Source organism: Pipra filicauda, unplaced genomic scaffold (genome assembly GCF_003945595.2).
Source record: "Pipra filicauda isolate LSUMZ 115617 unplaced genomic scaffold, ASM394559v2 scaffold727_size130489_pilon, whole genome shotgun sequence".
Classification (NCBI taxonomy): domain Eukaryota; kingdom Metazoa; phylum Chordata; class Aves; order Passeriformes; family Pipridae; genus Pipra; species Pipra filicauda.
In genome coordinates this window covers 93,200-120,908 of record NW_024104895.1, presented here as the reverse complement: position 1 = coordinate 120,908, position 27,709 = coordinate 93,200, and the positions used below count along the sequence as shown (strand labels likewise).

At 46.6% G+C, this 27,709-nt stretch overlaps 1 long non-coding RNA gene across 1 annotated transcript; it reads right to left on the bottom strand.

Annotated features, from left to right (window-relative positions):
• On the bottom strand, positions 1 to 27,709 carry LOC120324847. The gene is made up of 3 exons (XR_005566503.1): positions 27,019 to 27,709; positions 13,192 to 13,794; positions 1 to 3,710 (listed from the first exon to the last, which is right to left on the bottom strand). It is a non-coding gene; the product is annotated as an uncharacterized LOC120324847 (long non-coding RNA).

The window sequence follows — 27,709 nt, the reverse complement described above, 5'->3', positions numbered from 1 at the left end:
TTTCTATAAAATGAATCATTTATTGATACAAATGATCAGACAAATCAACAGGTGAACAGAGAGAAGATCTTAATCAGAATTATTTACTGCACAATATAAAGGCTAAGACTACTACTAGCACAGGGTAGGATAGGACAGTGCACTCTATTGAAGCAATTACTGAAGCAATTATATTCAAGGTAGCAGAAGGGAAATAATCATTAAGTAGAGATTGGATGTAACTCACCCATACCAATGCTTGTGGGGAGAACTCTTTTGCTCAGCCTCAAGGAGTATCCTTGGGGGGTCCCCAGCCCAAGGGAGGAATCTCCACACATACACCCCAAGAAGGGTTAGGTTTGAAGAACCTGACTGCAGAAAAGTGGACTGGACTTTTATAGTATAAAGTGATTGACTGCTAGTCACAAATTTACAGGCCAGCCACCAGCTTATCTGCCACACCCAACTTCAAAAAGCAGGATGTGTTTGGGGTTTGGTGAACCAGGCTGGTTTTAGCCTCATTCAACACCAAAACCCACCACCGTGGCACCACCAGAACTCACCACAGCCAGCTTGCATGAGAGCCTGCACTGTGGGCATTTTCTGATGGGCTTCTGGGCCTTCTCGGGGTAGGCCCTCCTGCCACAGCCCCCCCCTGACTACAGTCAGTCATCTTTACCTCATGAAGTGGTAGTGCAGGTACCTCTTGCCTCCATGCTATAAAAGTGTCCGCTGCAGATGTGAACCTTATGGCTGAGTATGGTGAGATACATCAATCTCCTAAGTTTTACTGCCTTACTTGAACTCCTGGAGTTTGAAAGGGGCCTAGATCCCATTCCCATTACTTGGGATGGCACATGTGTGAGCAGTTGTTTCCTTTCCCCCAGGCTGCCACAGGGGGAATTTTTGCTGAGATGCAGGAAGGAGGAGGTTCCCCAGATCTGCCTCACCACCTGCCTGGCATGAGCTCTTTCCTCTTGCAGATTCCTCCCTTCTGGGCTCATCTCAAGTTCTCACTGTCTGCACAGGGGGGATTTTTTGTCCACTGGCTTCTCTTACAGCAAGTTCCTTCTGTGGCTTTGACAGGGTTTGGAGAGAGGGAACTGCACTGAAGTCCTTCCCCCACCCCATGGCTCAAACACTCTCTGCCAGGGACTTTTCCTCAGTTCACGGGTTTTCCATCAGGGTGATGTGCACATAGACAAGACAGAGCAGAGAAGACACAAACAGCAGAAACAACAACAAGAGTAATCATACCACGGACATCAGCTGTTCCAATCATGAAAAATGTAAATCCAATTGCAACCATCAACCCAATCCTCATCAGCCACTGCCCCCACCCCGCCAGTCCCAAGGATTGGAACATGGACATCAGCCAGGAACTGGGGCCAATTCCTTGAAGCCAGTCCTTGGGTTGGAGTGATTGCAGAAGTTCTGAGGTTTGATCAGCCATTGCTTTCGTTTTGCCTCAGGTTTTTCCAGTTGATGCCGTTACATTGTGAATGGCAATACAACATTCAGGAAGATTTAACATTCCACACCCCCCTTGTTCCTTTAACAGTAACATATCTAACGCCAACCCATTCTGTAAAGCCAGTTTTGACACCTGCTGGACTCCCAAGTTCAGCTCTCTGAACACACACCTGGCCCAATTACTGAGGGCATGCACCTGCCCTGGGGTACTTTCCAAGGCCCACTGGTGGTGTGTTAGAACTAGAGAAGGTGTAAAAAATACCCAAAGATGAAAATCTATCCTTTGCCTGACTGTATAACAATCTGGGGCACGTGTGTCAGTGATCCAGTCTCAGCTTTGTTCAGGACAACTCAGTTCCTGCCCTGTCCTTCCTGCCCATGGGTCAGGAGAGACACGATTTGGGCAAAGGGATGGCAGCACTACCCCCACCTCAGAGCAGAGTGATGAGTCAGAACACCCCAAGCTGACCCAAGTGGGGCACCAGAGCTGCTTGTCTTGCAAGTCCAGGGGTCTCTCAAGTACATTTGGGGCTTGAAATGAGTCCCAGAATTCCACAGCAAGTTCTGATTTTTCAATCCCATCGAGGGGGATCCCCAACAAACACACCTCACGTATAAGACACGTGTTTTTCAGCCAAGACTCAAAGGGCATCTCCAGGTCTCACAGTAAATTGGTTCCCTTTGCACACCAGAACAAGTGGGACTGGGTTTGTAAGGAGGTGTGTTCATACAGTTCAAAGGCTTTAAAACAGGGTTCTCTCTGGGCCACATGCACATCGAGTTGGAAGAATTTCTTGGCAACGTTCCTGCCCCACTGGGTAATTCTACACACCATGAAAAATTAACTTTTGGTGTACAAAGTCCTCATACAAAATATAAAAGAGTGTTCATATAAGCACATCTTTACATCAGGCCTATACTCCATTCTCAGGGGACAGAGCACAGGGGAGAGCTCTGTCGTGATTTAGTCCTGACACAAAACAAAAAGCTGTGGTTTTACTGGTGGTGGGGTCATAAATGAAATTAATTCCCTTTCAAATTTACCTGTATTATCCCCAGGTGCTTTCCCTTTTTTATTTTTTTAATTTTAGTGGGCAAATTCCCCTCATCACATTCCTTTACAATTGCTGCTACAGTAAATTGCACCCAAAGTTTAGAAGCATGTGGGGTGCACAGTGGACTAGAGTTACCATATTGATTAGCAAAAATGAAAGAAGAGATGCAAAGTAGAAAACCTGCTTAGGACACAGGGTAGGAAACCCAACAGTACATCAGACACGTTCAAGTGAGAATACAAGTGTTTCCAAAACTGGTTACAGGTCTTGAGAGCTGGTAAAAGACCTTCCTGTATTTTATCCATGTCCCCTTTGCAGTCTGTGGCCGTCCCTCCTTCTGGTTTAGGAAGGGGGACTCAACCATTTCCATGTAATGTTTTCTTTTGTTAAGATTATTTAGTTCACTCATTAACATCTCTGAAAAATTTAGCCAAATCATAATAAATCTAAATCCTTCTGAGGCAGAATGGGAAGGTTAATACATATTTACAGGATTCCAAATAGGCATAAATTCTTGTACCAACTCCCAGGCTAAATTTGATTGAGTTTTCTGAGACAAACTTATACATCCATAAGATAAAAGCTTTCCCCACCCCATTCTTTTTAGTAAAAAGACAAAATAAACTTAGCAAAAATCAAACTGGCAATACACAGAATGGTTTGTCTTATAAAATCCTCCTAATATTCTTAGTTCTCAACAAGTTGCTTGCCATGGAAACACAAACAAATCACAAACATTAATAAACTGACAGCACAAGCAATTATGGGGCAGTTAAAAGTTCCATCGGTTTCAGGCAGCTGGGTCTCACCTGTCAGCAGGTTCCTAAAAAAACAAAGGGAAAATTTGGCCTAATACAGACCAATCCTGAAAAAGAAGAAAGAATGTCTTGTCTGGCAGGATGCTGCTCAAGCAGCAAGTAACCAAAGTTCAAAGGGCCTAAGGGAAAAATGATTATCCCATCTTGGCTGGCTGTGAGCCTTCTCGGGGAAATCCGCTGGCAGCTGCCCTGCTTGCAACTCCTTCCTCTCATCTTCAGCGGGGGGAGTGCTGGCATTCCTGGAAAGAGAAAACAACACAAACTTCCCCTATTTTTCAGGGGGGGCCCTCTGGTTGGCAGAGCAGCCGTTAAAGGCCAAGCATTGGTATTCAACTGTCTGTAATAAACTGCCCAGGGAGGAGAATTAGAAGTGTTATAAGTAAACCTAGGAAATTTGCTGTTCAAAAGGGTTAATAATGTTATTGTATTCTACTAACCACATTGTTCAGAGTCATGAGTGAACTAATTGTGAAATCCCTAACCACGAGTTTGTTAACACAGCGCAGAATGATTTGGTGTTTTAAAGATATTTGTTATAAGCATATTAATAGGAACTAATATGGAGGGCAAGCCACGAGGAGTCCTATGATTAGATGACATCCCCTGATGGAAAATTCCAGGACCACGGCCTCATAGAGACTATAGACTTTGACATCATTGGTAGAAGCCCCTCAGCAACGGCAAAGGCCCGCGAACAGAGGAGCCAACCTCAGACTAGCCCGCGAAAGAGGAACCAAGCAGAGGATGGCCCGCGAAAACCCCACCAATGGACTATGGACATGACTTAGGGGGGTGGGGTCAATAAGAGTTATAATTACTGCTGTTTCGGTTCCCCATTTTGCGGACTGTGGTGGAGCAAGGGTTTCCCCCGGTCGCCCGGCTAGCCGCTTTTGCTTGTTAGCATTAATAAACCTGTTTTTACCTTGCAACCTAAATTCTAGCCTCTTTTATCCATCACAATTTGGTGCCGTGACTCGGATGGAGACCCCTGAGTGATAGAAACACTCTTTGGGAAGGGCGCCCCCGTCCCTTTTTTGGACGGCCCCGGGAGATTCTTTTATTCAGCCTCTCCATACCGACCTGTTTATTAAGGCAAACAAGCAAAAGGAAAAGGTGTTCTGCAGATCCTCGTAATCTCTGCATGCGGGTCCAGACAACGTCTAGCTCAAGGGTAGCTAGGTGAGCTCTGTTTGAGGGCAGTAGCCGATCAAAGGCGAGGCGGCTGCGTTGTGGGTTGTCTGGTCGGGGAAGGTCCGCTCCAGTGCTCTGAGAAGCACTGCCGGAAAGAGCGAAGACTCGCCCACGGAGAGGTGAGTATAGCGTACCCCTCGGCGGTTGGGAGGGGGTCCTGGGGTGTGCCTGTCTGAGACGTTCCCTGAGAGGGACGAAGCGATTGTGGACCTCCCAGTAGTGCGGTTCCTGTCTCCCGCGAGGGACCAGGCCACGACCGGAGGGAAGCGTTTGTGATTTGAGTGAGCGTGTGTACGAGAGAAGGCACCCCAGAAGATGGGCTCGGGGAAGAGCAAGGTTTCCCCACCCATGGGTGGCTGTGCGGTAGATCAGCCAAGTAGGTCCTCTGATGAGGGACAGCTCCTGAGGTCTGGAGGTTCCCTGAAAGGGAAAGGACTAGGGAGTAGAATTTATTTGGCAAAAAAGTGCTCACGGGAGAAACGACAGTCTGTACTAGGCAGCTGTGGTTCTCAGAGTGGGAAGAGTTGTGTTAGAGATTCATCTACCGAAAAGGGAAGTGGTGTAGTGAGTACGGCGAAATTAGATTCTCTGGGAGAAAGAGGATGTGAAAGTAGCGACTTTGAGGCTAGGTCGCAGGGCATTCCAGCAAACAGCCCGTTAGGAATCTTGTTAAAGCGTTGGAATAGTAACCCGTATACTCTCGGGAAATCAAGAGAGACAATGATTTATTATTGCATTGAAGTGTGGGGAGGTAGACCGATAGGGAGTGGTATCTGTTGGCCGATTTACGGCACGTTTGAGAACTGGATTTGTGAGATGTTGAATTTTCATGTTAATGATAAAAGACCCTATTGTCCGGAGGAAGGTAAATATGCTGTTATCTGGTTGGGGTCTAGTACACCTACCCGGCTGTTCCCGCTGAAAGAAAAGGGAAAGCAAGTAGATCGTAATAAAGATTTTGAACTCCGGAGTTCACCTCCCCCTTATATTCCTCCATACAGTGGAGATAGTGAGGTGACACCCAGTGCTCCAACGGTGTCGGAGCCCGCCATTTTACATGAGCAGGGGCGGGAATCCACCATTTCATCCGTGCAAAGGCGGGAATCCACCATTTTAAGTCCAGCAGAGCGAGAATCCGCCAGTTTACCGGCACAAGGGCGGGAATCCGCCATCTTGTCCACACAAGGGCGGGAATCCGCCATCTTGCAAGGACGGGAATCCGCCATCTTGAGAATCCGCCATCTTGCAAGGGCGGGAAGTTGTACCGGCACAAGGGCGGGAATCCGCAAGGGCGGGAATCCGCCTTCTTGTCCACACAAGGGCGGGAATCCGCCATCTTGTCCACACAAGGGCGGGAATCCGCCATCTTGTCCACACAAGGGCGGGAATCCGCCATCTTATCCATGCAAGGGCGGGAATCCGCCATTTTGTCTACACAAGGGCGGGAATCCGCCATTTTATCATCCACTTATGCACCTTCGCCAGTTGATAGAGCTAGTGAGTCTTTCTTACTTAATGATATGACAATGACTCACGGAATAACTGAACACCCCCCTCAGAAATCTCAGTTATATCCTCTTCGTGAAACAGCCTTGCCAGGGAGACAAGGAGGTATAGGATTTGTATCGGTACCCCTTAGTTCGGGAGACGTAAGGGCTTTTAAAAAGGAAATGGGGAATTTATTAGAAGATCCTATAGGGGTTTCTGAAAGGTTTGATCAATTCTTAGGACCTAACACCTATACGTGGGATGAGATGCAGGCTATATTAGGCATCTTGTTTACGGTGGAGGAAAGGGGAATGATTAGAGCAGCTGGCATGAGAAATTGGGATAGAAGGCATCAGCAGGGTCCTGCTGCTGAAACTAAGTGGCCTATTGAAAAACCTAATTGGAATAACCAGAGGCCCGAAGATAGAGCCCTAATGGATGATTTAAGAAGTATAATAGTTCAAGGAATACAAGAGTCTGTCCCTAGGGGACAGAATATAGATAGGGCGTTCAAAGAATATCAGAGAAAAGAGGAGTCACCTACAGATTGGTTGGAAAGACTAAGAAAAAGTTTCCAACTGTATTCAGGGATGGATCCCGAAGATGATGCTATGGGACAGGCAGTACTTAAGCTTAGGTTTGTCCAGGGGTCATGGGAAGACATTAGAAAGAAATTGGAAAAGAATAGAGACTGGCAAACAAAAGGATTAGATTTGCTGCTGAGAGAGGCTCAGGAGGTGTATGTTAGAAGAGATGAAGTAAGAGAAGAGGAGAAACAGAAGAGAAAAGAGGACATGCAAAGGAAGCAAACCAGGGTTTTAGTAGCAGCCATTAAGGGAGAACAAAATAGTGTCAGGGAGCTAGAGAAGAAGGAATCTTTTAATCACAATGATCGGTCACAGCGGGGAAGGAATAAAAGGATAAATTTCAGAGAACTTGAATGTTACTATTGTGGCCAGAAGGGACATATTCAGAGGAATTGTAAAAAGAAGCAGAGAGATGAGCAAGTCTTTTTAGAAGACTGAAGGGGTCAGGGGCTCTATCTGCTGGGGACCCCAAAGAATACTGAGCCCTTGATAAAATTGAAAGTGGGTCCTCAGCAACAAGTTCTTCAGTTTCTTGTAGACTCAGGAGCTGAAAGATCAACTGTGCAACAACTACCTCCAGGCTGCGTAATATCATCTGACAAAGTTCAAGTAATTGGAGCAAAAGGAGAGCCTTTTAAAGTACCAATGATAAAGGATGCTGAAATAGAGGCTTCCAATAAATTTGCATTGGGAACATTTTTGTTAGTTCCGGAGGCGGAGTATAATTTATTAGGGAGAGATTTAATGGTTGAACTAGGAATTCATTTAGAAGTTTCGGAACAACAATTGAAAGTAAGGATTTATGCCCTTACGGCAGAAGATGAAGTTCAAATTAATCCAGAAGTGTGGTATACTTCTGATACCATAGGAAAATTAAATATTGAACCATTTGAGATTTCTATAAAAGATCCAAATAGACCCATTAGAGTAAGGCAATACCCAATCCCTAATGAAGGGAAAGTAGGCTTAAAGCCTACCATGGAAAGGTTGTTGGCAAAAGGGTTACTAGAACCCTGTATGTCCCCTCACAATACTCCCATTTTACCAGTCAAGAAGCCAGATGGAACTTATCGATTAGTACAAGATCTGAGAGAAGTGAATAAGCGAACAGTGACAAGATTCCCTGTTGTTGCTAACCCATACACTTTATTAAGCCAAGTGTCTCCAGAACATCAGTGGTATAGTGTGATAGATTTAAAAGATGCCTTTTGGACTTGTCCTCTTAAAGAGGAGAGTAGGAATTATTTTGCTTTCGAATGGGAGGACCCTGACACTCATAGGAAGCAGCAGTTAAGATGGACAGTTCTACCTCAAGGGTTCACAGAATCACCAAATCTGTTTGGGCAGGCTTTGGAACAATTGCTGGAGTCCTTCAAACCAAGTGAAGGAGTGGTGTTAGTTCAATACGTTGATGACCTGTTGATTGCTGGGAAGGATGCTGAGTCTGTGAGGAAAGAAAGTATTAAGCTTTTGAATTTCTTGGGTAGTAAGGGCCTAAAAGTGTCTAAATCTAAGCTGCAGTTTACAGAAGAGAAGGTAAAATATTTAGGACGTTGGCTAAGTAAAGGATGTAAGAGATTGGATCCTGAAAGAGTGAAGGGAATATTGTCAATGCCAGTACCTAAGAGCAAAAGGCAAATTCGACAAATACTGGGACTTTTAGGGTATTGCCGGCAATGGATTGAAAATTACAGTAATAAGGTAAAGTTTCTATATGAAAAATTAACTAAAGACAAACTAGTAAAGTGGACAGATGAAGATGAGAATAGATTAGAAGCCCTAAAGGAAGACTTAATAAACTCTCCAGTACTTAGCCTTCCGGATGTAAAGAAACCTTTTTATTTATTTGTAAACGTAGAAGACGGGACAGCTTATGGAGTATTAACTCAGAAGTGGGCGGAGCATAAGAAACCTGTGGGATATTATTCAAAAATCCTAGATCCGGTCAGTAGGGGTTGGCCCACCTGTTTACAAGCTATAGTAGCTACGGCACTTTTGGTGGAGGAAGCTGTGAAAGTCACTTTTGGTGGAGATCTAAAGGTATATACTCCCCATGACATTAGAGGAGTATTAAAACAGAGAGCAGAAAAATGGCTGACTGATAGCAGGTTATTGAAATATGAAAGTGTTTTATTGAATACATCCAAATTAGAATTAGAAGTAACTCATTTACAAAATCCAGCTCAGTTTTTGTATGGCGAACCTCAGGGAAATATAGTCCATGATTGTATACAAGTAATAAATCTTCAAACAAAAATTAGAGAAGATTTAGAGGAAGAGGAATTGGATGTAGGTGAAAAACTTTATATTGATGGTTCATCTAGGGTAATAGATGGACGGAGAAGATCAGGTTATGCTATAGTAGATGGGGTTACCTTCCAAGTCAGAGAATCCGGATCTTTATGTAGCACTTGGTCAGCTCAAGTATGTGAACTCTATGCCTTGTTGAGATCTCTTCGGTTGTTAGAAGGGAAAATAGGAACTGTATTTACAGATTCAAAGTATGCTTTTGGAGTAGTACATACCTTTGGAAAAATATGGGAAGAGAGAGGGTTAATCAATGCAAAAGGAAAAGGGCTGGTGCATGAGAGTTTGATCCGAGAAGTGTTGAGAGCTCTGAGAGGTCCGAAACAGATTGCAGTAGTATATGTAAAAAGCCATCAGAAGGGATTGAAGGTGACAGCTAGAGGAAACAATCTAGCAGATGCTGAGGCAAAGAGAGCTGCCTTGTTGGTAATCAATGAGCAGGAATCAGGAAGTGAACATGTGCCTAAGTCTTTTAGTACTCAAGAGAAAGAAAAGTTGTTACAAGTTGGTGCAAGAGAAGAGCAGGGAAAGTGGCTGCTTCCAGATGGGAGAGAGGTAATTCCTAAGGGCTTAGCCCATAAGATTATGAGAAGACTCCATGAACAGACACATTGGAGTACCCAAGCTTTGGTAGATCATTTTGGAAATAGATATGTATGTGCAGGAGTGTATGATATAGCTAAAAAGACTCTGGAGGGATGTCTGACTTGTCAAAAGGTGAACAGAGGATATTAAAGAAAGAAGATTAAAGGAGGAAGAGAATTAGCAAAAAGACCATTTGAAAGAATTCAAGTTGACTTTACAGAGCTGCCAAAGGTGGGAAGATATCGGTACCTATTAGTGCTGGTAGATCATTTAACGCACTTTGTGGAGGCTTTTCCCACTGCTCGGTGTACAGCTAAAGTGGTATCTAAAATTCTATTGGAAGAAATTGTACCAAGGTATGGAATAATGACCTCAATAGACTCAGATAAAGGGACTCACTTCACTTCACGGGTAATTAAAGAGGTAATAGAGTTATTAGGAACCAAATGGGAATATCATACCCCTTGGCACCCACAAAGTTCAGGAAAAGTAGAAAGAATGAATGGAGAAATTAAGAAACATCTAACTAAGTTAATGATAGAAACAAAAATGAATTGGATAAAGTGTCTCCCATTGGCGCTGTTGTATGTTAGAACTCAACCTCGGACAGATACTGGTATTTCACCCTTTGAAATGTTGTATGGAATGCCCTATGAGTTTGGGACCCCAGTAGATCATCCAACAGTTGAGAATGTCCATTTAAGAGAGTATATTATTGAGTTAATGAAAAGGAGACAAGAGCTAAGAAGGAAAGGACTTGTAACCCAGAGACCCCCTTTGGACTTAGCTATACATAAAATTCAACCAGGTGATCAGGTATTAATTAAAACTTGGAAGGAAACATCACTAACTCCACAGTGGGAGGGGCCCTTTGTTGTTCTCCTTACTACAGATACTGCCATAAGAACAGCCGAACGAGGGTGGACCCATGCGTCACGGGTGAAGGGACCAGTAACCGGACCAGAGTGGAGAGTGACCTCAAACCCGGGAGACTTGCGGATAAGATTTGAGAAAGTAAAAGCCCACCAATGAATTTCGATGAAGAAGCAGTAAGGCCTAGCTTATATACTTTTTTCCAGATACCTCAAGGACAGACTCTGAGGAAATCATATTTTGTCTCCTGGAACCTGGAAGGAATCCCTGAACAGACTGGAGGTTCGGGACTATATAGAATAGTGGGAACACAAACTGTTTTACCCTTTTGTTGCGAAATAGAGACTGATATACCAGAAGGACAAAACCCACACGGAATACCTTGCATAAAACACCCGGGATCCACACATTATAGCTGGATATTATGTAAGTGTAAGAAATGTGATAAGAAGTGGCGCTGTGTGTCTATAAAGGGACAACCCTATTGTATGAGGTGCAGGACCAGTTCGACTGAATCTATAAGAGAACAGTTAGCACAAGCTGAAATAATAAAGGCTTTTTGTGGTTGGGAGTGGCTAGTCCCAGAGACCTGGGAGGTCTATGAAACCAATTGGGATAATGCATTAATAGAACTCTGCCGAGCAAGATTCTCGTGGAAATCAGAAAAGCCTAATCGAAGAAGATACATTGATTTGTTGGGACTAATTAATAGAGTCCAAAATTTGGAAGTAGATGAGTCTCAATCTGAAAAATCAGTGAACTAAGCTGTCCCTTGAAGAATATCTTTGCTGCCGAGAAGAACTTGAAACCCCGTTGTTCCCTGCACAGGAATAGACGGAGGAAGGCAGAGAGATACACGTGTAGGGAATTAAGAATAAAATCACTGAGAACGGTAGAAAGAGACTCAAACAAAATGGGGCAAAATTGGTTACTGATTGTTGAATTATTAGTTCTAATGAGTTCTCTGGGATGTGCCCACCAACCATTTGAATGGACTTTAATCAGGGCAAAGGATTCTAAAATTGTAAGAAAAACAATAACCGCAATATCTCCTAGATTTAATGTAACTGTTTGCGACTTATTGATGGCTACTATTCCCCAGCAGTGTGGAAAAGGTGGAGGGAAACCCTCAGTTACTGTGAACAAGGGAGCAACATATTGGTGCCCGACTTCTAATCCAGGGAGGTCTTTCTGCAACTATCCAGGGCATTACCACTGTGGGTACTGGGGTTGTGAGACAATTGCTACTGCATGGAGACCTGAGAGACCTGATAAGTTTTTGCGAGTACAGTGGGGACCCCCACATTGCACACCCCCTGCCCTTGGAGGACTTGTACTCCCCAATGAACCATCTAATTGTGAGTATTTGCAAGTTCAAATTCTCAATCATGAGGACCGAGGGTGGTTGACTGGTCGAACATGGGGAGTAAGGTTAGATCGGTTATACGCTGATCCGGGTGAATATGTGACTATACGAAAACAACCATTAACAGCCTATTCTCAGTTTGTAGGACCTAATCTAGAGATAAAGGAATCCAGGGATGACACTCCAGAAAAAGAGAAAGAGAAGGAGAATAAAGTCCTCACCAGACCAGCGCCACAGGAAACAAAGGTTATCAAAACTTCCCCCACTGAGTCAGTTAAAGAAAACAAGGTACCCCAAGGGGAAGTAGAATCAATGCTAAATATGGTAGAGGCCTCATATAAAGCTATTAATTACACTGATCCAGATATGACTGAATCTTGCTGGTTGTGCTATAATGTGAAACCTCCCTTCTATGAAGGAGTGGGGTTAAACCTTACTTTTAATTTCAGCACTGAAGACAACCCAAGTCAGTGCAGATGGGGAGAAAGAGAAGTTGGTCTCACTATGTCCCAAATTAGTGGGAAAGGAACATGTATTGGAAATGTGTCCCCAAGCAGTGAAGACTTATGTGGTACCAAGTTAAATAAATTAGAAGGGGAAAAGAATAAATGGGTCATACCACATCAGGGTGGATGGTGGATTTGTTCCAAGACAGGACTAGTTCCGTGTGTGTCTGTCTCTGCATTCAGAAGAAATAATGAATTCTGTGTTCAAGTAGCAGTTCTGCCTCACATGTTGTATCGGACTGGAGAGTCAGTTTTTGAATTTTGGGAAATGAACGAACATCATATACAAAAGCGAGAACCAATAAGTATAACAATAGCAATGCTTTTGGGGCTGGGAGCTACAGGAGCTGGAGTTGCCTCTTTAGTCCAACATAGTCATGGGTTAACAGCTTTGAGAACAGCTGTAGATGAAGATTTAGATCGGATAGAAAAATCCATATCATATTTAGAGACCTCTTTAAATTCTCTTTCAGAAGTAGTCTTGCAAAATAGACGGGGACTAGATTTACTATTTCTACAACAAGGAGGATTATGTGTGGCATTGGGCGAGGAATGTTGCTTTTATGCTAATCATTCAGGAGTTATCAAAGAATCTATGTCCAAATTGCGTGAAGGAATTTTGCAAAGAAAAAGGGAAAGAGAGGCCACACAAAGTTGGATAGAGACTTGGCATAACCAGTTTCCTTGGTTAGCAGCTTTGGTTTCAACCCTAGCAGGTCCCCTAGTGCTGTTGTTTGCTTCTCTAGTATTTGGACCATGTATCCTCAACAAAATTATAGCATTTGCTAAGAAAAGGATTGATACCGTACAATTATTAACAATAAAACAACAGTATGAGGATATGAGTGGAAGATCTTCTGATGAAGATCAAGTCTCTCTTCCAGAGACAACCGGAGAAGCGATAATCAGATTTGACCAGCAAATTTATGAGGAAATTAGGAGGGGGGATTGTTATAAGTAAACCTAGGAAATTTGCTGTTCAAAAGGGTTAATAATGTTATTGTATTCTACTAACCACATTGTTCAGAGTCATGAGTGAACTAATTGTGAAATCCCTAACCACGAGTTTGTTAACACAGCGCAGAATGATTTGGTGTTTTAAAGATATTTGTTATAAGCATATTAATAGGAACTAATATGGAGGGCAAGCCACGAGGAGTCCTATGATTAGATGACATCCCCTGATGGAAAATTCCAGGACCACGGCCTCATAGAGACTATAGACTTTGACATCATTGGTAGAAGCCCCTCAGCAACGGCAAAGGCCCGCGAACAGAGGAGCCAACCTCAGACTAGCCCGCGAAAGAGGAACCAAGCAGAGGATGGCCCGCGAAAACCCCACCAATGGACTATGGACATGACTTAGGGGGGTGGGGTCAATAAGAGTTATAATTACTGCTGTTTCGGTTCCCCATTTTGCGGACTGTGGTGGAGCAAGGGTTTCCCCCGGTCGCCCGGCTAGCCGCTTTTGCTTGTTAGCATTAATAAACCTGTTTTTACCTTGCAACCTAAATTCTAGCCTCTTTTATCCATCACAGAAGGAAGGCTGAGACCACTCCTCCCCGCCTTGGCCAGGGCTCAGCACCAGGAACTGGTGCGGACCAGGGGAATCCGACTGTTTAATTAAAGCCAAGCATCGCCAAGGCCCACGGCGGGGGCTGACGCGCTGGGATTTCTGCCCAGAGCTCTCAATGGCAAAGGGAAGAAATTCAGTGAAGTGCAGGTAAACGGCGGGAGTAACTATCACTCTCCTAAGGTGGGAGCAGAGTTACTGACTGGGCTCAGCCGCAGTGGTCGCACCTCCTCGTGGTCCCGCTGGATGCCCTTCACAGGTAACTAAGTCGGCCTCGGCCCCAGTTCGGAGGAGGGGTTAAAGCCTCTCTCTCCCTATCGTCTGGAGTCACTGCCCAGCGAGAGTCATCAAACAAAAGTGATACAAATTTTTGGTAATAACTTACAGAAGTTATTTACCCAGAACCTTGCCCACGGGCTCAAGTTGGGCACAGGTTGACAGATATTGAGGGGTACTGTTAACCTTGTCATCTCTCACTTGGATGGACAAACTACATAAATTGACAAAATGGGCTGGTTGATGAGGCTTATGCATGTACCAACAGCCACTCAAACTGATCCTAATGATTGGAAACCTTTTGTAGCCAAATCAGATGAAACATCAAGTCCCTTAGTAACAACATCAGACGAAACTGAGTTGCAACAGTTAGAGTTCTCTAGCTCAAAGGAGACAGAGAACTGGCAGGCAACTCAATCTTTAATACAAGGGGATAAATTGGCTTTACTTCCAGAAGTTTACGAGTCATTTACACCAGACTCAGTCAGAGAAAATAAAAACAATCTCTCTGACACTGAAAATGAAAACAATGGAGATGAGGAGGACTCATTTATACTCGCTACAGACTCTATTTTAGACTCCCAGAAAGACCAATCACCAGGAGAAATACCACTGGTGAGGTTACTGGACAAAATTCCATCTTGTCCTTGTAGTAAAACCAAACTAATGGGAGTACAGGGACTCACAGACCACCTTCTTCGATCACATGGAAAAAAGAAAGATCATTTTCCAATGTATAAAATGTGGTCTGCAGAGAGAGAATCATCATTCTATCGTTTGTCACTATCCACTGTGCAGAGGTGCTAACAAAGTGGTTCCATCTGGAGATTGGACTTGTGAGGAACGTGGGAGGAGCTTTCAATCAAAAATAAGCCTGAGACAGCACAAAAGGCTGAGTCACCCAGAAACCAGAAATAAGGAAGGGATTGCTGCTGCTCACCCTAAAGGGAGAACAGCTCGGGAGTCATCTCGTAAGTGCTGGTCAAAAGAGGAGGAAGAATTATTGGAAAAATTGGTGAAATAATATGAGGGAAAGAGATATATTAATGAATTAATTGCCGAACATATTCCAACTAAGACAGTTAAACAAATTAGCGACAAAGGGCGGTATATGAATCCTGTACAAAAAGAAAGGGAAAATCAGGAAGTACATGTACAGGTAGAGAAAAGAAAGAAACATCCAACAAACATGGAAACATCGAGCCTGGATCAGCTGAGAGCACATTACATGGCAATGATTACGGAAGGGATAAAATCAAGAAAGATGAATAACTACCCCAGGGCATTCCAAAAGACAGCTGAGGGGACAACAGACATCCACACATTAGTTAATGATACAACAAAAGAGTGGTATGGACACCTCGAGGCCAGGTGTCGAATAGAAAAAACATCAAATGTAAAATCGAAAAGAGACAAACCCCAGGATACACAGAGTAAGAGAAAGACAGTAAACTGGATGAAAAAGAGAGCGGTTAAAAAGGGGCAATATCTGAGATTTCAAAAATTATTTTATAAAGATCGAGGGAAATTGGCAAGGATAATCCTTGATGATACAGAGTCTGTGAAATGTGAAATACCACTCCCAGAGGTATACTCTGTGTTTAAATCCAGATGGGAAACAACTGGTGAGTTCAAAGATCTTGGAAACTATCAATCTATAGGAATGGCTGATAACAACGCCTTTAAAGCCATGATCACAGAAAAAGAAATTGCAATCAATGAGATAAATAAAAATGCAGCTCCTGGACCGGATGGGATCACGATAAAGGATTTAACTAAAATGGATCCCAAATATTCTCAAACGGCAGAAATTTTTAATTTATGGTTAACATCTGGAAAAATACCAGACATGGTATGGGGATGCCGAACTATATTGTTACCTAAATCAACCAAGCCAGACCGTCTCAATGACATCAATAGTTGGAGACCCATTACTATTGGGTTGTAGTGGTTTGAAAAACCTTTTCTCTGAGGTAGTAATGGTTTGCCCCACTGATAATACTGGACCAATCAATAGTCCACGTGCGCCCTATGGAATATTCCATGCCCACAGAAACGGAAGAGAAGGTGGTGAAGATAGTTTAGAAGGGAGGTAGCCATGATCTGAGCCACGAGGAGGCAGTGAGCCCCTCTGGGGGCCAAGGGCCCCCAGCCCCAGCTGCGGCTACAGGAGACCCGGTATAGTGTGAAAGCTGGACCGGGTCCCGTAATCAAGAGCTGGAAGAGTTTCCTTACTGTCAGCAACAGCAGAAGACATTGAAAATCAGCAGAGGAGCAGTCCTGAACAGAGACAGCGATGGTTGAAAGCCAAATGATAGCCAGTAGCAGCGAGATAACGTGAAGCCAGCTGAAGGATGCAGAGATTTCCTGCAGGAGGGAGAGCCGGCAACAAAACAGAGGAAAACTCAACAGAGCTGGTTTGGGGTAAGACTGTATTACTTTCCCAAAACCCAGAGACTTCCTGAAGAGGAGGGGTGGACTTCCACACCCTTAGGGAGTCCCAAAATGCAGCAGCAGCTAGAGAGAGAGAGGGAGAAAGGAGCTGAAAAAACCCAGAGTCGTCCCGAGAGCTGAGCCAGGACGGAATGCGGAGGAGGTGGCCGTGCCCTCTGCTGCTGCTGCTGCTGCTGCTTCTATCGTGCTGCCGAGCTGAGACAGAGCAGAAGAGCTTTGGTAAGGCTGAACTGAAAGCTGCCTTCGATGTTCTAACCCAAGAGGAGTGAAAATCTACAAGGAAATCCCCCGAAGGCTCAGGATTGGAATTTCCACAAAGTAAGAACCAAAATCCTGACTGCCACACTTAAATCTACTGCCTCAGGAAAATGAAGGACACTGACCAGTGCCACAAAAAACTGAAATGAAGGAACTGTGGCCTGAGGAGTGACAGAAAGACTTTTCTCTTTTCTTCTTGGACTTTTATTGAAAAAAGGAGAAATTTAGTTTAATGTAAATAGATATGTGGGTGTAAGTAAACCTTTGTAAATATTTTCCCCTTCCCAAAATAACGAATGGTTGTGTTTTGTCTGAAAACTCCACATGAGGTGAAAAAGATGTCAAGTCCATACCATCACTAAACCCTCTCACAGGGGCAAACTGTGGGAGGGGGGCTTGAACTTAAAAATTACATTCTTGGGAGTTTCAAACCACCACACAGGTCTGTCATTCTAAGGCTATTTTCAAGGATACTGATGGCAAGGCTAGCAAAGGTGTGCCCCATAAACCCAAGACAAAGGGGATTTATAAAATCACCAGGCTGCTCCGAAAATTTGAAATTATTACAACTTCTTATAAAGAGTGCAAAAAGACAACATAGAGAGCTGGCAGTGGTGTTTGTTGACACTGCAAAGGCTTTGGACACAGTAAACCATCAACACATTATCACAGGCCTGAAACAAAAAGGTGTAGATTCTCCTATTATTAATTTGATTGCAAATATGTACGAAAACATCTACACTCAAATTGGCACCAAAAATGAACAATCAGATCCAATTCAAATAAAAGTGGGGGTCAAACAAGGTGACCCTATGTCTCCACTGTTATTCAATTTGGCTGTGGATCCTTTATTATGTGAATTAGAACAGTATGGAGAAGGGTTTCATCATGGAAATAACTCGAAAACTGCAATGGCATTTGCCAACGATCTGGTCTTCCTTAGTGGATCCTGGGAAGGTATGAAAAGGAACATCAAGATTCTTGAGACATTCTGCGATCTAACTGGTCTTAGGACACAAGAGGAGAAATGTCATGGATTTTTCATCCAACCTGCCAGAGATTCATATACAATCAATGATTGTCCTTCATGGACTATAGGTGGTACACCCCTCAATATGGTTTGTCCTGGTAGCTCAGGGAAATATCCAGGCCTTCAGACAGATCCTTGGGTACAAACAGCCAAGCCAGATTTGTCATCAAAAATAGAAACTCAGCTAAACTGCATTAGTGAGGCACCACTCAAACCACTACAAAGAGTGGACATTTTAAAAACATATGTGATCCCTCGAGTAAGATATCTAGCAGACCACACGGAGACAAAACCAGGATTCTTGGAAGCCCTAGATTTAAGGATTAGGGCAATTGTTAAGAAATGGTTACGTCTACCGACCAACACTTGTGATGCCACCCTATATTCCAGCATGAAGGATGGAGGATTAGGTATTATAAAACTGCAGGCACTGATCCCGAGTGTACAAGCCAGGAGGTTACACAGGCTGGCACAGTGCTCTGACGATACTTTAAGGGCTGTTCTGCAGGAAGAAAACACTGCACAGATATACGAGAAATTGTGGATAACAGCTGGAGGAGATGAAGATAAAATACCGAATATCTGGGCACCCAAACCAACGGTGGAGGCATCTAATCTGGGTGAGGAAGATACATCAGAATGGGAAATAAGTACACCAAAAAACATATACCTACGGCCTTGGAACTGGAAGAAAATGGAATTTCAAAAATGGACTCCATTACAGTCCCAAGGTATAGGAATCCCCAACTTTGAAGAGGATACGATTAGCAATAACTGGATTAAGAACTATCGAGGTATACCCCACCAGAAGCTCCTGACAGCTCTACAATCGAGGGTGAATGTCCACCCCACCAGAGAATACCTAGCGAGAGGGAAGAAAGACGGATACATCAGGTCCTGTAGACACTGCCAAGCTGAGAACGAATCCTGTGCCCGTATCATCGGACAATGCCCAGTCGGTAAAGATGCCAGGGTAAAACGTCACAATTACATCTGTGACATGCTTTCTGAAGAAGCGAAAAAGAAAGATTGCGTCGTTTATCAGGAACCCAAGATAAGAGACCCAGATGGGGAGTTGTTTAAACCCGACTGTGGCAATGGATTTGAAATATGCAGGATGGAAAAAGTCCTGTCTGAGATGGACTGGTGAGGAAAACAGCTCTAATGTTATAGAAACAGAAGGTTTTACTGTGGTTTAAACATGTTTCAAAATGGCTTTTTGTATTTTCTGCAGTGTCACTGTCTCCCCCTTCCCGACACCCCCTGTGAAGCTATTGTCTCACACAAGGTGTCCTGGGAAGGTGTCCTGAGGTGTTTCTCACTGGCCCTTTGTTAACCCCTTCCTATTGGCTGTTGACCCTTTACCTGATGGTTTTTTCTGTGTGACCCTGAACTTGTGATTGGTCCCCTTTGACCCTCCTAAAAGCCTTATAAACCCCAACCCCACAATAAACTCTCTCTTTCGTCCGTCCCTCTCTGGTGGTCTGTGTGTGCTCCTTGCGGGGTCGCCGGACCACGTGCAGGGGTGGGGGGAAGGGCATTCACCTCACAGGTAATGGGGCCAGCAGCCTAAGGCCTGGAGGTCTCCCCAAATCCCACTAATCCGCTGTACCCGACCTCATCTTTGTGAAGGAAAAACAGGCACTTGTTGTAAATGTAACAGTGAGATATGAAGCAGATAACACCACGCTAGAGAAAGCAGCAAAAGAAAAGGTGAAAAAGTATCAACATCTTGAGAAGGAGATCCAGGAATTAACCAACAAAGTCATCTTCATGGGCTTTCCCCTCGGAGCAAGGGGTAAGTGGTATAACAAAATCTTTGATTTATTGCAGACTCTGGGTCTATCATCATCAAAGAGGGAAAGGACAGCCCGAGTTTTGGCATCCAGAGCCCTCCTCACCTCCGTTGACATCATACATATGTTTGCAAGTAAAGTTTGCACAGCTCTAAGTAGATAAGTTATCCTGTTGTTACTAATGTTTTAAATTTACTGGGGTTTATTGTCTTTTATTGGTTTTATTGGCTTTATTATTATTATTAGTCTATTGTGCTTTATTAATTGTTATTAAAGCTGTGCTCCCTATTTTGACCCTATTCCCCAAAAGTGGTGAACCTCGTGATGATTACATCGAGCGCTCACTGGACGTGACATTGGTGGACGGGCCACCACTACTTAACCTGGAAAAGGTGCACACACTCTGTGTGTGTTCGGGGTGTGTGGGAGCAGAGTTACTGACTGGGCTCAGCCGCAGTGGTCGCACCTCCTCGTGGTCCCGCTGGATGCCCTTCACAGGTAACTAAGTCGGCCTCGGCCCCAGTTCGGAGGAGGGGTTAAAGCCTCTCTCTCCCTATCGTCTGGAGTCACTGCCCAGCAACAGAATTAAAACTAAAGTGATGCACATTTTATAGGTAACAACTCACACAAAGTCTGTTACCCAAAGCCTTGCCCACAGGCTGCAGTTGGGCACAGGTTCACAGATATTGAGGGAGTACTGTCGACCTGGACATCCCTTGCACCTGTGGGAAACAACTGGGCTGCAGACAGCTCAGGCCTTGAATTTGGGCACTTACAGCTGTGAGGTTGTAAAAGAATGTAAACATCGAGACTTAGAAAGCAGAAAAGGAGGAAGAACTGCAGTAAATAACAGGTGTTGTTTTGAGACTTGCCAGCACGTGAGGGGATGCCGACCACCTATCAGAGGATGGGCTTGGACAAGAACATATAACCAATGAGATATGGTATTTGCACGTGGACAGAAGAAAAAGACTATAAAACTAAGCCTGCTGTAAAGAAAGTGTTTGTTGTTCCTTGCCTGCCAACTTGCTGTCTGAGTGCATCTTCAGTCTGTTGCAACACACACTGTCAGAACATCTAACCTGATGTCATAGTTTGAAATTGGCCCCCCTTGAGAGGTCGAGGGGCTCAGAGGTGATTGGGTGCCAGGGCAGTGTTCCCTGGAGAGCCAGTCACTGTCCATGTTGTTCACTTCTGCTCAAAATCACACATCACAGCACCGGAAACGGTTGGCAGTGCTGTCTTGGTTGTTTTGCTGTTGGTGTCTGCTGCGTGTAGGTGGACAAGGCCGGGGGGTGGCTGGGCTCCCTCTCTTCCCCTCCGGGGAATTAGAGTCAGCATTTGGAGTGTGTGCTGGGAAGGAAGAGATTCACAGCACCTGAGGTAAGAGGGAGGGGGCCAGGCCTTCCTTCCCCCCCTGCAGCTGCGGGACGCTTGGGACAGTGCAGAACTGAACCGAGCTGCCTGTGGCCAAGGCTAGGGGGCTTTTTTTCCCCCCACTGCATTTAGGCTGGTGGGGGGTGGATTTTGAGGCTCAGCACTTGAGCAGAGCCAAGTGGACGGGCTGATAAATCAACTCGGTGCTTGGGAGAAGAATCCCAGGGGAAATTGGAGACGGGCCAAGAGAGGCTCGAGAGTTGCCTGCCGAAGCTGACCGGGGGCAGCCAAAAACTGACCTAGAGGAATGAAGATTCCAGGACGCGTACGCTTGATAAGCTGCACTGCAGCAGCCTACGGACCGAGGAGGGACACCGAGAGGGAGAGATCACCAGCAGCAGGAGAGCAAGGACTCAAAGCTATCTTCTCGGACTTCCTGAGGAGAGACTACAACGAACAACTGCGGGAAGTTGGTGAGGAGGGAGTGTTCAGGAGCCCAGAACACTCCCACAGCAAAAGGCTGTTATATATCAGCCTGGCGCTTTGGGAACGGCCGCGGTTGACGCTCGGGCGTGAGGGAGCGCCCTGAGGCTGCTGCTGATGGGGCTGCTCTGCTCTTTCCAGAGCTGCTGCATCTGTGGCCAGAGAGGGGCCACCATTTCCTGCTGTGGAAGACACTGTGACCTGAGCTTCCACCTGCCCTGTGCCAACCAGGGAGGCTGTGTCACCCAGTTCCACAGACCATTCAGGTACCCCCTGTCCCTTTCTTGCCACCACCAGAGAAGGGCCCAGCACTTCTCACCTCACCCACCCCTTTTCCCCCCACCTCCTACAGCCCCACACACAGCCCAGAGCAGGCAGTGGAGGCGACTCCAGAGCCGGGCACCCAATGCCTCATCTGCTTGGAGCCTGTGGGGGACAGAATGACCTTCAACACCCTGGTGTGCCCAGCCTGCAGAACCGCCTGGTTCCACAGGGACTGCATCCAAGTAGGAGTGGTTCTGTCACCCCCACGGGCACAGCAGGGGCTCAGCAGCATCAGGGCCTCACTCTTGCTGCTTGTGTTTCTCCTGCAGGGACAGGCTCTGCATGCTGGTCTTTTATCCCTCCAGTGCCCCCTCTGCAGAAATGATGACACATTTCTCAGGGATATGTTCACCATGGGGATCCAAATCCCCTTGAGGTTGGTGTCCTTCTGCCTGGCTCACAACACAGGGGGTGCAAGTGCTGTGCTGTTCCAGGGCCTGCCCCAGCAGTCCTGGCCCTGCCCTGTTCCGTGAGTCCCGGGTTCAGCTTCCTGCAGGAGCTGGAAATGGCACAGGGGGAAGGGCAGGGACACCCTGCAACTGCCCGATGCCAGGGCAGAGGGAGCTCATCAGTTTTCCTTTTCCCATCAGACCACCATCATGGGAGGGCATTAATGCATTCGATGAGCTAGGAGACAGCTAACCCACAAAACATGAGAAATCACGTATGAGACTCTCATCCACTAAAACGACTGTCACCTCGGCACGCAAATTCCATCAGTCACAAGATGGCAGGAGGGAGGATGAAGCTGTGTCACAGCACCAACCAAATGGCATCGGGAAGGAGGGAGGCAAGGAGCGAGGAGCGAAGGTGGGAAAAGTTGCTGCGGGAAACGCCAGTGCGGGAAAGAAGGGGGCGGGTTCCCTCAGCACCACCCCCCTAGGCCACCTCTGCCTCCACCTGCGCGTGTCGGGGACTCCACCCCTGACACACCCACACCCACGGCCTCTCCCTCCAGCTCTGCCTCCTCCCCAGAAAGTCCTCCCTCCTGGGACAGAAAGGAATTCAGGGGCGGGTCCAGGCCAAAGGTCAAGTCCAGCTTCCACAAACACGGCCATGCCCACAGGGCCTGTTCCACCGAGGCCCACCCTACCTACCAGTTATCTGACACCCACTCAGACTGTTCCCAGCACTCCCCTGAGAGACAGGCAAACCATCCAAACTTCTGGAAGTCTTTCAGGGAGGAGGCTGCTCAGGCCAATGACGGAGACTTCCTAAAGGCCTTTCCAATTTACTTAGAGGAGGGTAAAGCTCCAGAATGGAGGCCTATCTCTTACCCAATGCTGAAGGACAAAATCTGGCACTAATCGTTAGTGTAATAGCTCTCATGAGTTCTCTGGGATGTACCCACCAACCATTTGAGTGAATCTCAATCAGGTCGAAAGATTCTAAAGTTGTTTGGAAGGCAATAACTGCCATAGGTCCTAAATTTAATGTGACAGTTTGTGATCTGTTAATGGCTAATATACCCCAAGAATGTGGCAAGGGAGGAAGAAAACCCTCTGTTACAGTAAATAAGGGAACCACATATTGGTGTCCAACTTCTAACCTGGGCAGGTCATATTGCAATTATCCTGGGCACTATCACTGTGGATATTGGGGTTGTGAGACCATAGCCACTGCCTGGAGACCTGAAAGACCAGACAGGTACTTACGAGTACAATGGGGACCACCACATTGTGAGCCCCCTGCATTTGGAGGGTTTGTACTCCCTAATGAACCCTCCAATTGTGAGTATTTGCAGGTGCAAGTCCTGAATCACGAGGACCGAGGGTGGCTGACTGGACGGACGTGGGGAGTAAGATTAGACAGACTGTCCGCAGACCCAGGTGAATATGTGACAATAAGGAAACAGCCATTAACTGTTTATTCCCAATTACTAGGACCCAGCTTGGAAATAAGGAAATCTAGAGACAACAGTCAAGAAAAAGAAAGTCCTTACTAATTCAATGTCACAGGAATCTAAAGGTACACAGGTCATTCCTACTGGATCATTTGAAAAAGTATCACATGGGGGAGTGGAATCAATGTTAAACCTGGTAGAAGCATCTTATAAAGCCATCAATTATACAGACCCTGACATGACTGAGTCTTGTTGGTTATGTTACAACGTGGGACCTTGTGGGAGGTGTGTCTGGATGCACAGGGGATGTGCCAGGGCGATGGGCCCGAGGGGACATGCGCAGTCACATATAACTCTATTGCCTGAAGAAGTCACATGGTACACAGGGATATAAGAGTGGGAGTTTTGAATAAAGCTCTCTTGGTTTCACCATCCACGAGGAGTTGACTCATTCCTTGTTATACAAGGGTCCCCTGCTACAAGTGACGATCCGAAAGGGACATTTTTAGCTTATATTAAGCGAGATATTTATCCTGGATCAGGAAATCAGCTGGTGACCCTGGGATCGTCTCAATTTTCGGAGACAGGGGTCTTGACCACAAAAAACCTTGACGTCAATAAACCCCGTGCTCTTATTGGCACCTAAGAGACAGACAGTTAGTTTAGCGAGCTCAAAAATATTAAGATAGTGCACGAAAGAAGAGAAGAAAGAAGTTGAAGAAGAAACTGAGAGGTCAAAGCAGCCACTGGAGAGAGCGGAGAGGGTCAACACAACATCCAAAGCGGTGAGTCTGACTGGGACGCACCGTGCACGCCTAAGACTGCTCCCTGGGTGAGATGTGCCTGCAGCTCGGAGAACGAGCCGCAGAGCACCTTAAGATCGTCAGGGAAAAGCCTGTGGGTCCCCTGAGAGTCGGTCATCTGGTAAAGCGGCTCTTCGCTACCGACTGTGTGGACCACGTGCAAGAAGCGGCTTGCCGCTGCCGCGTCTTAGCAACCCCAGCCACCGCTGACCCCCGCGGAGCCCCCGTTCCAGTTTTCTGTCCCGCAGAAACTGCCACGGCTCCCCGCCTGCTCGCCGCCGCTGACTGACCCTGCGGCGTGCTTAAAAAGCATTGCCAGCAAAAAGCCTTTGCGCCGTGTTCAGACCGCGCGGGCTTTACCGAGGCGCCGCGCCTTCCGATACAGCGCGCCCCGACCCCCGCGCCACCCAGCGAACCGTGGGAGCCCCAGGGCTGCCGCTGCTGCGAACGCCACGCTCACCGGAGCCGGGACCACGCCGAGCCGCCGCCACATGACTGAGAGCCGCCGCCAGCGCCGCCGCTTCGTTCGCCGCTCTGCTGAATCCTTACTATGTTCAGGTTACAAGGGCTGAATTATCAGAGTTGGTGCGGCTCATTAAAGCAGCCGTACCAGAACTGCCTCTGGTTGAAGCCCTCAACATTCACATATGGGACAAAATAGGCAATCTTATCAAACTCAAGGTTTGGGGAGGGGACTCCCAAGCAAACAGTGCTTATCCAGCCTGGCAAGCTATAATGACTGCATTAAGCAGATCCCACCAAAGAACGACGAACACACCCCCCCCCCCCCACTCACGCTGCAAGCAGCAGCCCCACTTTTACGCACCGCAGTTCAAACACACAAAGCGCGGCGGGGGCAGGGGGTGGAGCCGTTCACAATTCAACTCCGGGGAAGGGAACAGGGAGCCCGAGGGACACGGACCGGCGGGAGGGAGCGGGGCCCCAGATGCGAGGTTCCAGTCAGTGGGACAGCAGCAGGGGGTCCCGTGACGGGGGTGGGGGGGCTAGCCCAGCTTACTTGCCAACCCATCCTGCGCATGAACGCCGAGTACACGCCCAGGGGCGGGCACCACCATCTCGCCCGCCACGCGGTACGGACACCGACCCGTCCTTCCCCACCCCTGCGCCGTCCTCCCCAACCACCACCACCGCCCACCCACAGGCAGCCGCTTTCGCCAGAGCTGCAGGGGGGGGGAATGGGAGGAATGGGGGGAGGAGGAGGGGGATTTCGGGATAGCTCTGCCGGCAAGGGATGAAGCAACATACCGAGAGGGTACAATTGATAGATGGGTTTTATGCAGAGAAGAGGCATTGCGTACTGGAGACTTACAAGTTATACAAGCATGTCCAGTAATTATCAGTCCACGTCAAAGCCACAGGTTCCAACCATTGCCACATGAACTAACCAAAGAACTAAGAGAGTTAATAAGAGAAACTGGTGTATCATCCCCTAACACGCTTGCATTTTTAGAATCACTAAGTTCCACATATATCTTCATGCCTCATGACTGGAGAACCCTGTTACAAATAAGCCTTCCTAACACACAGTACAATGTATGGCTGAACAATTTTAGAGAAATCTGTTCCGCCTATGCTAATGACCCGCAAGCAGGGGTATCAGCACACCAACTCACAGGGGATGGGAACTATCGTTCCATAGATGCTCAAACCGGGTACAATAGAGAGATATACGAAGTCATTGCAAAACATGCCATGCGGGCAATAAAGAAACTACCCACATCAGACAGAGACGCAAACTTGTCATTTACAAAAATAATACAGGGCCCAACAGAACCTTACACAAAATTCCTAGATCGGCTGCAATCTGCTCTGGATAGGCAGATTGAAAATGAGGAAGCCAGAGAGATCCTTAGCAGAAGACTGGCTTTCGAAAATGCTAATGTTGATTGTAAAAGAGTTCTGCAAACCCTTCCTAAGAGGAAAACTTGCAGTATCTCAGAATTAGTTCGTGCCTGCCAAGAGGTGGGTTCTTTAACACATCAATCAGATTTGCTAGCAGTAGCACTGAGTACTCAGTTAAGGACACAGCAGGGGGCCAGACCCAGAGAAGGTTGCTTCATTTGTGGGGCCCCCGACCATTTCCAAAGGGACTGCCCTCAGAAACCTCTAGCAGTGGCACCTCGAAAGCACCCCAAAGCAAGGAGGATGCCAAAAAACTGGAGGTGAGGGGTGCTGTCGCACGCCCCGGTACAGCAATCACATGCGACACAAGGGAACAGGCTGGCGATTTGTGCCCCCCCAGCTCAGCCAGCGCTCTGTGCCCCTATACCCCAACCAGCAATCTGTGCCCCGCCACCCCAGCCAGCGCTGGGTGGGACTTATCCAACAGGGACACAGTCTTCATAACTTCCACTGAGGTAGTGCTAATCCCGACTGGACATTGGGGTCCCCTTAATCCAGGGGTACGCGCACTGCTGATTGGAAGGTCCTCCACCACCAGAATGGGTTTGTTTGTGCTGCCAGGTGTAATAGGGGTCTGGAGGGTTCCCGCTCTGCCCGGTGGGGACACATCAGCTCCACGGTTCAGGTGGGGGAGGGTCCCCAGAGGGGACCTTGGCCAGGGCTCAGCACCAGGAACTGGTGCGGACCAGGGGAATCCGACTGTTTAATTAAAGCCAAGCATCGCCAAGGCCCACGGCGGGGGCTGACGCGCTGGGATTTCTGCCCAGAGCTCTCAATGGCAAAGGGAAGAAATTCAGTGAAGTGCAGGTAAACGGCGGGAGTAACTATCACTCTCCTAAGGTGGGAGCAGAGTTACTGACTGGGCTCAGCCGCAGTGGTCGCACCTCCTCGTGGTCCCGCTGGATGCCCTTCACAGGTAACTAAGTCGGCCTCGGCCCCAGTTCGGAGGAGGGGTTAAAGCCTCTCTCTCCCTATCGTCTGGAGTCACTGCCCAGCGAGAGTCATCAAACAAAAGTGATACAAATTTTTGGTAATAACTTACAGAAGTTATTTACCCAGAACCTTGCCCACGGGCTCAAGTTGGGCACAGGTTGACAGATATTGAGGGGTACTGTTAACCTTGTCATCTCTCACCTGGATGGACAAACTACATAAACTGACAAAATGGGCCGGTTGATGAGGCTTATGCATGTACCAACAGCCACTCAAACTGATCCTAATGATTGGAAACCTTTTGTAGCCAAATCAGATGAAACATCAAGTCCCTTAGTAACAACATCAGACGAAACTGAGTTGCAACAGTTAGAGTTCTCTAGCTCAAAGGAGACAGAGAACTGGCAG